We start from the raw sequence: 13,236 nt of genomic DNA, 5'->3' as shown, positions 1-13,236 counted from the left end.
GTGGCCTCCGCTCCAACTCCCCCCACCAGCTGCAGCTGCCTTTGTCCTGGCAGCAGCAGCAGGTGCTGCTGCAGGCCGCAAAACCCCTACTCTAGGGTTCTGGAATAGGTAATGACCCCTTTGCTAGATCCAACATGCAGATAACATTCTTACACTCCTCCCCAGGGTGCCACCTAGGAACAGAGCTCAATCTCTTCCTTGCCTGAATTCCTCAAACAAATTTTCTGTCCCAGTAACTACTTATGGCAGGGTCATTCTGATAGGCAGTATGTCCAATTTGCTGTCTTCCCACCTGGATAATGCTCTTTCTAGGGAACTGTACAGCTCAGTTGGTGCTTAGTACCTCCTGCCTGACCCATTTCTTCTGGACAGGCAAGGTGATCTCCTCAACTGCATCTGCCTTGGCATGTTTTGCACCTACTCGTTAACCTCCAGAGAGATCTTATACAGCTGGTATCTTCAGGTCTTGGGTAGGCATGATCCCCTCATAAGTATAATAAATAAATGTGGTTTTGTTATCATTTATTATTTATTATTGCCCCTTTTTCTACAAAATAACTACTATGAATTTATAAATGTGTTGGGGTGCAATTTTATATTCGTGCCTCATGCGCAAAATTAGCTAGTTATGGCACTGGTAACAACCTGGTTAAGGTTATAAATGGTGTGTATCGTAGAGTGACTCATTGTGCCATCCTTTATTTTGTGTAACTGTAATGCCCAGTGGCAATCAGCCCTTTGGGAAACACACTAGAAATACATTCTGTCGAGAAACTGTTGACAGAACGTGGCAGTTTTCTCAGGAGAGTTAAGTCACTCCCATATGAGACATAACACTTCTGTCGACAAAAAAATAGTGTAGGTGCTCCAGGGGCCCTCTGTTGACAGAGAGGGCTTCTGGTTCACTGGGCAGCCCTATTTACACAGCTTCTGGTTGGCTGTTCTGTCGACAGAGGGCTGGGCAGTCTGGCCAGCCTCCGTTGGCAGAGGGCATCAACGGGGAGCCTCTATTAGGTGTGGACATGTTCTGTCAACAGAGATTCTGTCAAGAAATATGTCCTGATGGTAACTTCTTTTGACAAAAGTCTGTGGTATAGACTCAGCCACACATTTTAAATCATATGTTAACTCATTATAAGTAAAAAATTTCCTCGTCCTTTACGTAAATGGCAAGACCTGGATCTAAATTTCTGTGTTTCCTATGTCACCCTTGACACCTAAAAGAGCACAGGACAGCTGGTCCTTACATTATTTTTTATTTAGCTATACAGACACAGCTTCAAAGCCACTTCATTCTGAGTCAGTTTTGCAAGAAAGTGCATTTTTCCATTATGGTGCATTGCCCCATGGGGGCTGTAGTTTGGAAGCCCTATTTTCCTTTCTGGCTGCCTGTCAAAATCAGCGTCTTATACTGCAAGCTCTGCTTGGGCAGAACTCCCACTGAAATATCTGGGCATTCCAGAGATGTACGTAAAGATAATATGTAAAGATAAAGTAAAGATAATGTGTACACATGTTTAATTTTCTGTCAGCTGGAGTGTGAATCTACCCCACACAAGCCTACTGCAGAGTATCTGGCTGAGGACTCTTTCGACCCTGCTGACTTGCAGTAGCAGTTTCTTAGTGCACGTTTATTTAGTCTTTTTTGAAATGGAAGTAGATCAAAGTGCACTAAGTGTCTACAATTAGATGGGATGTCTACATTGCAGTTAAAAGCCTGTGGCTGGCCTATGGCAGCTGACTCAGGCTCCTAGCGCTGAGGCTAAGTGCAATTTAATTGTGATTTAGACACGCAGGCTCTTGCTGCAGCCCGGGCTCCAGGACCCTTTGAGGAGGGAGGGTTCCCTGAGCTCACACAGCAGCTGGAGCACACATATCTACATCACAATAAAACAGACTGAGCTAGAGTCAGGTAGCATTGACCAGCTGTAGGTTTTTAATTGTTTTATTTTGGGTCAGTTCAACAAAATTGTAAACTGTATTTCCCTATCAGCACGTTGTCTTATGAGAGTTATAGTTTGGGTCCCCATTCTTCCTATGGCTAGGCTCCCTGGAAGACTACATCTCCCATAATACACTATGGATTTCTCTCTGAAGAGGTTGTGTGGTACATCATGGGAGATGTAGCCTTTCCAGGGAGCCTGACCCAAAAAGGAAAATAGAGCTACCCAACTATGGCTACGTCTACACGTGAAGCCAACATCGAAATAGCTTATTTCGATGTAGCAACATCGAAATAGGCTATTTCGATGAATTACGTCTACACGTCCTCCAGGGCTGGCAACATCGATGTTCAACTTCGACGTTGGGCAGCACCACATCGAAATAGGCGCTGCGAGGGAACGTCTACACGCCAAAGTAGCACACATCGAAATAAGGGTGCCAGGCACAGCTGCAGACAGGGTCACAGGGCGGACTCAACAGCCAGCTGCTCCCTTAAAGGGCCCCTCCCAGACACAGTTGCACTAAACAACACAAGATCCACAGAGCCGACAACTGGTTGCAGACCCTGTGCCTGCAGCATGGATCCCCAGCTGCAGCAGCAGCAGCCAGAAGCCCTGGGCTAAGGGCTGCTGCCCACGGTGACCATAGAGCCCCGCAGGGGCTGGAGAGAGAGCGTCTCTCAACCCCTCAGCTGATGGCCGCCATGGAGGACCCGGCAATTTCGACGTTGCGGGACGCGGATCGTCTACCCGGTCCCTACTTCGACGTTGAACGTCGAAGTAGGGCGCTATTCCGATCCCCTCATGAGGTTAGCGACTTCGACGTCTCGCCGCCTAACGTCGAAGTTAACTTCGAAATAGCGCCCAACACGTGTAGCCGCGACGGGCGCTATTTCGAAGTTAGTGCTGCTACTTCGAAGTAGCCGGCACGTGTAGACACAGCTTATAACTCCCAGCATGCAATGCACCAGAATAGAAAAAGGCAATTTAGTGCAGAACTGACTCAAAAGAAAGTGTCTTGAAGTATTTCAACAAATTGAAGTGAGGCTTTTCAGTCTTGGGACTGTTTAAATATTTTGTTTTGATCAATAGTGTTGAAGTAGTCCTCTTCCTGTCCATTGAAGATAGAGCAAAAAGTAATAGGCTTAATCTGCAGAAAAGGAGATTTTAGGTTAGATATTAGGAGAATTTCTAACTATAATTTAGCACTCAGATAGGCTTCCAAGAGAGGTTTGCAGCTTCATTCCCCTCTGTGGTCCAACAAGGTCATCCACTGTCAGGCTTCTGGCTCCCCAGACACTACTACTGTTGGGCAAAGGCATATGTCCTCTCCCTCCTGACAGGGCTACACCCTTTCTCTGCCCAGGCTATGAATTTCCCAACGTGTCAGACTGCCTCAGCAGGCCTACTTTACCCTGCTCAGAGGCTATCAGCATCATTATTGCCCACAACGTTAAATTACCACTCAGCTTTTTGTAAGCAAGCACATTCGTTCTTTAAATAAAAGCATTTGAGAGAAAACATGAACAAAAATAAAAGAACCTAGACACATGCTAATAAGCTCTACAAGGATTCTGGTTGGTGTCAGCAGTTCTTCCACCCCTTTCTTAAGGATTGTCAGGGGAGAAAAGGCCCTCCTTTTGCACAGAAGCATCCTGTCCCTTTGCTGGATCAGAAAAAGAGCCCTGAGTCAGGTTACACTCAGGTTTACAGGTCTTTCTTTGTCTATTGGCCACAAAGAATCCAATTTGAACTGTATGTGCAAGCCTCTCCAAATGATGGTACCTCTCTGAAGGTGTTACAACCTGAGTAAATTTGCCTTTTCCCTGACCTTTCTCCCCCACATCCCTCGCCCCCACTGTTCCTCATTTCATATATCAGAACTGAGGTGACCCTACCCCCATGGAATTACATACATCCACTGTCCCACATGATATATGCATTTGATACATTCATTAATACAGCAAGATCTTCCAACAGTATTGCAGGAAATTGCCATACCTATCACAGTCATTGAAAATTTTTAAGAATAAGTTAAACAAATACCTCTCAAGGTGGTCTAGGTATACTAGGTCCTGGCTGAGTGCAGATGAATGGACTGATCAGTGTTTCTCAACAAACCTGTCTGTGGACCAGAAATGGTCCTTGGTATCTCCGTGACATAGTTTAGGAAGACAGCAAGCTGGCCCAGTTCTCAAAAAGGGAGAACACCACTGAACTAGATGATCTTATCAGGTCCCCTCCAGTTCTATATGTTTGATTTCATCGTTTTGGAATGTAAATTTTTCAGAATTTCTGTTTTGCAAAATTGTTAGAAATGCCAACTGTCTGTTCCAGTTTGGGATGAAAATAAAAGTTGAAATGTCGAGGTTTTCCATAGAATGGCAATTCCAAATTTCATTTAGCTTTAATTTTATTTCATAGATGTTCTGTTAAAGCACAAAAGGGAGAAGAAATGTTTTTAAAAGAATATGTGGCAAAGTTACAAATTTACTGTAATCATGCTTTCCCCAACCACAAGACATCTGATCCCACTAATACCATTAACTTCTGGCTTTAAACAACTGTGAAGAAGAGAAGGAAATCTGACACTTCACTGCCTCGTGTTTATACAGATGCAGCTCTTTAGCATATTTGGTTAGTAGTTCTGGAACTAAAAGAGCTTCAGGCCAAATCTAAGGAATGTGTAATTAAAATGACAGTGGTGCAAACTCTTATGAACCTTTGTAAGCCCTATTAGAAAGAATTTAGGGATATTCAGCTAGTGAGATCGCTGGATTGGCAGAACAATCATATCCATAGCAGTTTGACTAGAGAATGCTTAATGCTATGAAAAAAGGTTCCTGTAAAAATAGGTTGTCCTGCATGCAGTAAGACAGAGCATCAGTCCTACTTATCTTAATGATAAAAGATTTTCATACCACTGCCTACAATAATTAACCAAATCATATTAGCACTCTGCTGATAAGAGCCATGCTAACATGATCCTTCCCCACACAGCTGTGGTGCTAATGTGGACAAGGCCAAAATATGACACAGTAATACAATCAGGTCATTGTCAATGTGCTATATATTTAGCAAGTAAAGCGCAACATACACAACATGCCATTGTCTAACAGATGGAAAATTCTGCTATTTGTGAAGTGCATCATATTACACTATCTGACTGTCTATCTGTCATGTTCAATGTCCTGTCCTGCATACCCTCCTTGGGCAAAATCTCCCTTTGAAATATTTGGGAGTTCCATGCACAAAGGCCTTGAAAATAAATCTTATCTATACAGACAGTTAGTCTGCAGTAAACTAGGATATGAATTTACCTCACACAAGCCTGGTATGGAATATCTGTCTCCGTGGCTCCTGCTGATGTGGATTAACATTTTGTAGGAGTTTGCACTTTTATCTAGTCATCTTTGAAACAGAAATAGATCAAAGTGCATAAATGCACAACAGCAGAGTCCACACAGACAGTCAGTCCACAGTTAGTCTGCAGCAGGCAAGTGTGGTATATGTGAACACCAGCTTGCTACAGACTAATTTCTCATATAGACAAGCAAGACTGGAAGCTCATCAGGGCAGGAATTTTGTTGTCTTGTCTGTTGGCAAAGCACCATGACTATTTTCTGCCTGCTGCTTTATAAAGTAGTATCTGTGTATATATTTAATGCTTGCATTCATTTGAAATTGGAAGCACAAGTCCAAACTGTATCCAAAGAGATAATTGCTGATGGATTAAATAGTTGTTGATGGGCTGAACAACCAAACCAGTCCATTTTAGTGAGTCTGTAGAAAAGTTTTTGTTTTGTACCTTAACATTCTATATGAAAATAGATCTAATTAATAAGAAATAATTTTCATGGGTATTGAGTTATTCCTTCTGTTGTTGCAATTCCCAGCTCTGACTGGTAATACAATATATGTATGTTCTTTGAGAAGTTCCTTTCACCTTTTGAACGTTTTTGTTCTATAAACCCTAATATGTGTTACTATCTTTGGCCTCCCTTATTCGTTAGTTTAAAAGTTTTTTAAAATTAAATATATTTATGTTGCCATTTCTCACTTGTGCTTTGTAAATGTTATGTCCAGAATAGCTGATAAGATCCTTGCAAGACTGTAGTCAAGAGAGTGCATAGTTAAGGACTGGGGATTATCCGTTCTCTTGACAAGACTATGCTGTACATATCATTGGCTGTCATACATCATCTGCTGTCAGTTCCTAGCAGCAATCCCATATGAAGTTCAGTCCAACATAAACAATGCTCAGATATGCTTTTCTTGTAGGAAATAAAGCTTTTAAACCTCCAGAGGAGGCTATGGGGACTCCTGTGTTGTAACCATCTTGGATTTGTTCCTGAAACACAGCAAGACTGTGAGGCATCTCTTTTTTTTCTCTCACAAGAAAGCCTGTTTGAGCATTGCCATCATATTACAGCCTGTGTGGGGCATTGTCCAAGGTGGCTGGCTACATAATGTGGAGGGAGAAATGGAGATTAATTTTTTAAAAGGATACTTCAATTATAATCTGGCTAACTGCTTATTCATGGGAAAAGATATTTATCTATAAATAAAGTTCAGCTGCTGGAAATCAGTAGAACTCAATTTAAGTCAATTATTGAAGACAAAAGTGCTCTGCTGTGAATCCAGCCCATTGACATGAAAATTTATATTTCATACCTTTTTATTTCCAAGTATTTATCACGCAAGGGGCCTGATCTTGAGAGGTGCTGAGGCCTTCCTCAGGGGGACTGTGTGCTGTCATCTCCAATTCCAGTAGTAAGGGTATTAGGATTCCTGAAAAGGCACGAAACTATGTTTCATTATCTTCAATCCTTTCCTCCCATTATCTTTCCATGCTGCTACACCCATTTTACCTTGTTATAACTCCATTAAAGACATTTTGAAGAGAACAGAGAATTCACCCTTAATACTTGTGAGTTAGATATTTTCAGATAGTTACAGGAGGAGCTCAGTTTGCATCCACACTTAATGATTTTTATTAACATATGAGCAGGCTATGCTAGGATCCTCCTACGAGTGAGTCATAGCCCACAAAAATGGATGTTTGAAACACAGATCTTTACTCACAAAGAAGCACCAAACTATGCTAAGCCTGTATCAGTACAGCTTTTTGGAAATAGCCTTCAGTCATAGTTTTGACAGAATTTACTTGGCTCCAGTCTTCTGTCTTGGATCACTCACTACTGAAATACTTTTAAGGGGACTGTGGTTATGTGGCTCCCAGCCATGGGGGAAAAAAACTCATCAGACATTCAGTGTCTAGTGTCCTTAGCCAGGAATTAAAAACTGGGACTGAGTGCAGTAGAGTTGACATGCCTTTAAATTGTAAGCATATATGCCAAAGATTTGGGGTGGGGCTAATTTAGTCTAGTGTAATTGTATTTATGTTTAAGTAGCCCTAGATGTTTTGAATGTGGTCACACAAAGGAGCAGATCTGGTGAGGAGCTAAAAGGCAAAAGATTTATACGATCTGAAGAGAAACCAGAGCATGTGCTTCCTAGATAGGACTAAATCTCCCATCATCTCCAATGTGGAGGTTCATTTTCCTGCATCAAGCATTTCACCTTGCCCTCCAGCCTATACACATGAAACAATAACTGTGTTAATGATTTTAGGGCATGTGATCATAAAAGCAAATACTGCACATATAAAAGCAACAATCCATCCAGACCTATAAAACCGAGTATATAGGCTGGACATTTGGAACAGCTGGTTACTCTTTAAAGTCTTGATTCAGCCCCAGCACGAGTGGATGCAACTCCACATACTGTTTCAATGGAAGTACACGCTCTCAAGGCGTGGCTAAATTTAGGCCAGAGTGTGCATTTAAATAGGCTACACTACTGGGTTGGCAACAACTACTATTGCTTCAACTGGCCTAATCCCACTCCAATCCAGTAGTTCAGGATCACATATATGATTTCTCAGTCAATTAAAGCTTTAAAGGGGTAAAGCCAGTTGGTTCAGACATACAATTTAAGACAAAGAGCAAGATAGAAAAGGTTATTACACAGAGCTCAAAGCCCATGGGGTTGGTTCTGTTTTAAAGTGCAAAACCTTGTCAGTCTATTTTTGTTTTCCAAAGCTAAACCCACGGAGCAGTTTGCACTGTCAGAATTTGGATCCAGGTATGTGTGGATGATTGGTGTGATTTGGTGCCATCTCTATAGCTCCACATTGGTGTCAGTTTCTGTGAAAACAGAGTTTAGCTTTGTTGATCATTTCAACATCTCTTACAGTGTTGGAAACCCAAATGCTTTAGTTCTGGATTAATGCATGAGAACCAGAAAAGAAAATGACTTTACATAAAAAGCAAGGATGATCTGCCCAGTTTCATTGTCTGAATTGGGAGACATGCACAAACTGAACAGCCATGTAAAAATGGAACCATGTAACAAGCCCAGTCCTACAGACACTCACTTTTGGTCTTACTTTACCTACTGTGAATGAGTAGCATTGGGCAGGGAAGTAAGTGTTTGTAGAAATGGGACCTTAGTGCCTTAAAATTATGTTATGCGGTGTTTTGATAGCCATGTTGGTCCCAGGATGTTAGGCAGACAAAGGGTGTCATAGCTGTGACATTGTAAGCAGCTCTAAAGCTTGTCTCTCTCACCAGTAAAAGTGTCCTAATGAAAGATATTTCCTCATCCACATTGTCTCTCTAAAATTCTTTAGTTATCACTCTCAGATATTAATAAAAACACAGGCAGAGCATTTTTTAAACAAATGATTTAATATTGGCAATGCCTCTCCCTTTAAAAGTCTGAATGAAGACAGGAGTTTTATCTTTGAAGCAACAAATTTAAATAGGGGCTACTACTGAAGATTTAAAAATTTCTGTAAGTATTAGCAGTATTGTTCCTAGTGGAAATAAATACAGGTATGTCTACACAGCAACCTTATTCTGAAATAAGCTATTCCGGAATAGTTATTTGAAAATAATGCTGCTACGCACAATAATACATTGTATGCACTCACAGGCTGTGTCCACACTACCCCTCTCTTTTGAAATTTGGAATAAGGGAATTTCAAAGTCTGGGGTTTATTTCAAAGTACCTGCATCTACACGTCCAGTTTGCTTTTCAAAAACAGAATTTTTGAAGTGCGACTGACCCCCATTATGCTAATGAGGTGCTGAATAGTCATATCAGTTCTGATCTGTGTCATATAAATGCCCCTTCCAAAAGGGAGGGGTAGTGTAGACATGGCCATAGTGCCTATTTCAAAATAGCGCTTATTTCAAAGTAGCGATTCCTACTCCTTGTAGAATGAGGATTACCAATTTTGAAATAATTCAACCACTATTTTGAAATTATTTTGAAAAAGAAGTTGCATCATATAGATGCAAGAATAGTTTTTTTGAAATAACAGCTGTGCTGTGTAGACCTACCCTAAGTCAGACTGCTGGCATTTTGGAGTTTCACGATAATTTTTAAAAATAAGGGAACCTGTGCTACAAGATTATGTAAAAACTTCATTCTGAACACAGCACAGCCGCCACTGCCTTTGAATGTCTGGTCTTCAGCTTTCCTGCTATTTTACTGCAAATCTAATGCTATTGAATCTCATAAGCTCTGATGGCTCCCTAGTTAGATACATCCTTACCCTATATTGTGAACACCAGATTTCAGAGTCATAAAGTCTGAGGCTTAGAAGAGAGATAACCATGGACTGCACTGAATTTTCAAAGGTAGAGGAGTCTCATAAGAGATGTAGAATAGTCAGAGACTCAGGTTATATAGTTATATAGATTTATAGAAATATAAAAAGAGGTGCTCCTAACACAAATAATAATTAGCAGCTAATGCCATGGAGAGTGTCCCAGCTTATTTTTAAGGACAAATTGTCCTTTCTGTTGATGTGTAGTTTAAAGGGCTTCCTGGCAGGGCTGGAAAATGGGTGGGGCAGGCTCTTGAAAAAGCGAGATAAAGAGCAGCCTGGGACTGCTGGCGAACAAGTTGGGCAGGCTGTCAGTGCATGCTGTTTAAATAGCTTCCTGGAAGGGCTGAGGCAGGCTCTTCACACAGCAGGGACCTACTACTGAGAACCATCAATTCCTGCTTCCACTCTGCCTGTGTTGTCTCTTGTGTTATGTTTAGATTGTCATTCTTTGATTATGTGTTGCAAGCTACTTATTCTCCTGCTTCCCTGGATACCAGTGGTACTAACCTTCCTCCCTTAGAGGGTCAGATGCTCTATCCACTTCCAAGCAGATACTATGAGAAAGAGATGGTGGGTTGTGCCGTTTTCATCCTCCGCTTTAGTTCAGTAATACAATTTACCTGGCAAGATCTTAAGTATAGTAAGATGCTGAGTCCTTGTCATTTCTAGTAACATACACAATTCTTTTTTAAAACAAAAAGCAGTCAAGTAGCACTTTAAAGACTAGCAAAATAGTTTATTAGGTGAGCTTTCGTGGGACAGACCCACTTCTTCAGACCATAGCCAGACCAGAACAGACTCAATATTTAAGGCACAGAGAACCCAAAACAGTAAGCAAGGAGGACAAATCAGAAAAAGATAATCGAGGTGAGCAAATCACCTTGCCCCATACCCAAGGATCCCATGGTGTCAGTTCTCACTGCCAGCAAGCTGCTCACTGAGGCAGCTGCCTCATTCCCTGGCATCGCACACCTAGGGAAGGCAGCTTCTGCTGCTGAGGAGCCCCTTCACAGAGTGGGTACCTCGTTCCTCAGCACACCATGCCTCAAGGAAGCAGCTTCTGCTGTGGGGAAGCTATGCAGGACGGGTGCCCTGCTTCACTGTGTCACCCCTGCTAGGAGGCTGCAAAATCCCTTTTTAGGCACCTCCCCCACCAGAAGGTTGCAGAGTCTCCCTCCCTAACTCTCTCCATCATAAGGCTGCAGAGCCGCCATCCCTGGTGCCTCACTGGGAGCAGCAGCGCTCATCTCCAAGGAGTCGTGACGTGAGACAGCAGCCCTGGAGGCAAGTGTCCCATATCTACCTTAAGGCAATGTGGTCACCCTGTACACACCTCATGTGTAAAGCCAGCAGATCACTCCCTACTTCTTTGCAAATTTACTGGCAAAGCCTGCTATCAAGAGTTTCATGTTAATAAGATTTTGTTATTTTTACAAACATAGTTATGTATATTTACTAGATCATCATGAAACATTATCAATAGTCATTAAAGGTAAAATACATGCATACATGACTTTTTTAGAAATACATTGATAGGTACTGTAGATAGATACTGTGGAGGATGGGTGAGGAGAAGCACAGGCTGGTAAAGAGAAAGGAAAAATGTTCTGCTCTCACTTCTACACAATACTCCACTCATTAAGTGGCACTTAAAGGGGTGTGATTCAGTGATGAACTTGCCCCATGGGTTGATAGGATTCATAGAATATTTGTTCATTTACTTGCCATTTTAAAGAAATTCAGTAATGCACTGCGTGTTTCCTGCTCACTACGGTGAACTAGTGAGGCTATACTATGTTAGTGTGCACGCACACCCACACACTATATGTATTTATTGCTATTTATTCCTCTGATGTTCAGGTTGAGATAGCATTCCCCACTGTAAACTCTTGTTTTTAGGAGAATACAGCTCAGTGCTACAAATACTTTTGCAATTTGTGAGTTGACTAACACTATATCAGCACTGATTTTTTTCTCCATTAACATTTTTTTTAAATGTGGCTCTACTCTTGAATTTTATTGAAGTTTTAAAAAAAAAGTGCGTGGCCTCAGACTTCTGTAGTTTTGAATAATTCCACATGAGCTCTTCCATGCAATTAGTTCCTAATGCGATAAACAAATATTTAATTGCTATTACTACATGCTCTGGAAAGATGACAAAAAATCATGAAAACATTTTCATTTCAGGAGGAGGTATCTGGTGCAGGTGAAAACACATCTGAATACTTCCCATATGGCCTGCCATTAATATCCTAGTACAACTGTTCTGAACATCCCATCCTAAAATGGATTAGGAGGAGAAGTCGAGCAATCCATTAATTTGGAAGGTAAGTGCTTTGGATCTCACCCCCACAGTTAAAGCCTTTCCTCCTGGGTGAATCAGAGGATTGAGACTTGGTGCGCAAAGGGAGTTCCCATGTGAAGTCAACAGGCGGTAAGTAGTAAGACAAAGCTGAGCAACAGAACACAGAGAAGGCTGAGAGACAAGGAAGATGTTATAGAGAGACCTCGAAAGGGTAGAAATAAGAACAGAGACAGAGAGAGACAGTCAATAAAATGGTAGGGCAGAAAACTGGGGAAGTGAGAGCTACAGAGAGCAAGGGGTAAGGAACTGTAACTAACTTTAAATACAGTTGTCCTTTAGGTGCAATGGACTATGAGAACCAGAAGAGGGAACTGGTGAACCAAGAAGCAGCATGTTACTGGCTAACCTGAGCTGTCTCCAGAGTATTTTCCTTATATTTAGCTGTGACGCTTTGAATATCTGCCCCACACTGGAAAAAGCTGGACTAGTGACAAATGGTCACTTACATAAAAACAAACAAATAAATAAATAAATAAAACCTCTCAAAATATTCAGGTTGCTTCCAGTCACAAGAGAACAGTCACTTATCCTGTTTAATTTGCACCTGAGATGTCAAAAACAAAAGCCTGTAACCAATCCTATAATCAACTATATACGTTATTTATGTATTAATTAGGAAAAAGAAATGAGAGTAATTTACAGGTTAAAGTAAATATATATAACAAATGAGTTCCAGTCTGTGATTCGAAAGCTGACAGATGTAGTATTGTGTCAGCAATGAATGTCTTTCAAAGGCATAACCAAGATGACCATGGGATTCTCTGCTTTTTGCTGCTTAATTCTTGCCCTTGGGAGAGTCTAGGCAGCAAAGAAAAGAAATCTTCATGTTAGTTATTTTTATTTCTCCCTTCCAGTGTTCAGACCAATAAGACAAGGCTTTATGCATGTACTTCCCCATGCAAACACAGGGAATTAGCAAACCTTTTGTGCTATGATTGTCCAGTTAATTTTAATAGTCCTCCTGAATGGGTGAGCAGAACCACTCTTCCCATCTGAGTTTACAAGTTCACAGCAGGCATTTTTACAATTATAAAACAAGCTTGCATTTTATTTTGAAGCAGGGAATACAGACATTAAAAGCAAGATATATGTGTGCAGCAATTTGCAAGCATTCAGAGTCTAAACATTAAACACATCATTACAAGCCTAATGCCTGTGTTTAATAATATTCATGTAAAGATGAGCTGACCTTGTTTTCTGCTGTGAATTTATCAGTGCTCTACAGATTTATCTAGAGCTGGTATCTG

The 13,236-nt window shown here is 41.3% G+C and overlaps 2 long non-coding RNA genes across 10 annotated transcripts in view; one reads left to right on the top strand and one right to left on the bottom strand.

Annotated features, from left to right (window-relative positions):
* LOC142018333 (uncharacterized) overlaps window positions 1-13,236 on the bottom strand; it is a 101,508-nt gene that overhangs the window by 25,772 nt on the left and 62,500 nt on the right. For all 3 annotated transcript variants that reach the window (XR_012646793.1, XR_012646791.1, XR_012646792.1), the window contains one exon: window positions 6,618-6,734. This is a non-coding gene — a long non-coding RNA (uncharacterized LOC142018333). The remainder of the gene's footprint in view (window positions 1-6,617; window positions 6,735-13,236) is intronic.
* Window positions 1-13,236, top strand: part of LOC142018334 (uncharacterized) — a 158,371-nt gene that overhangs the window by 102,905 nt on the left and 42,230 nt on the right. For all 7 annotated transcript variants that reach the window (XR_012646796.1, XR_012646797.1, XR_012646798.1 and 4 more), the window contains one exon: window positions 11,812-11,951. This is a non-coding gene — a long non-coding RNA (uncharacterized LOC142018334). The remainder of the gene's footprint in view (window positions 1-11,811; window positions 11,952-13,236) is intronic.

This window comes from Carettochelys insculpta, chromosome 10 (genome assembly GCF_033958435.1).
Source record: "Carettochelys insculpta isolate YL-2023 chromosome 10, ASM3395843v1, whole genome shotgun sequence".
Classification (NCBI taxonomy): Eukaryota; Metazoa; Chordata; order Testudines; family Carettochelyidae; genus Carettochelys; species Carettochelys insculpta.
The sequence above is the reverse complement of the archived record's forward strand: the minus strand, read 5'-3'. Positions and strand labels throughout refer to the sequence as shown.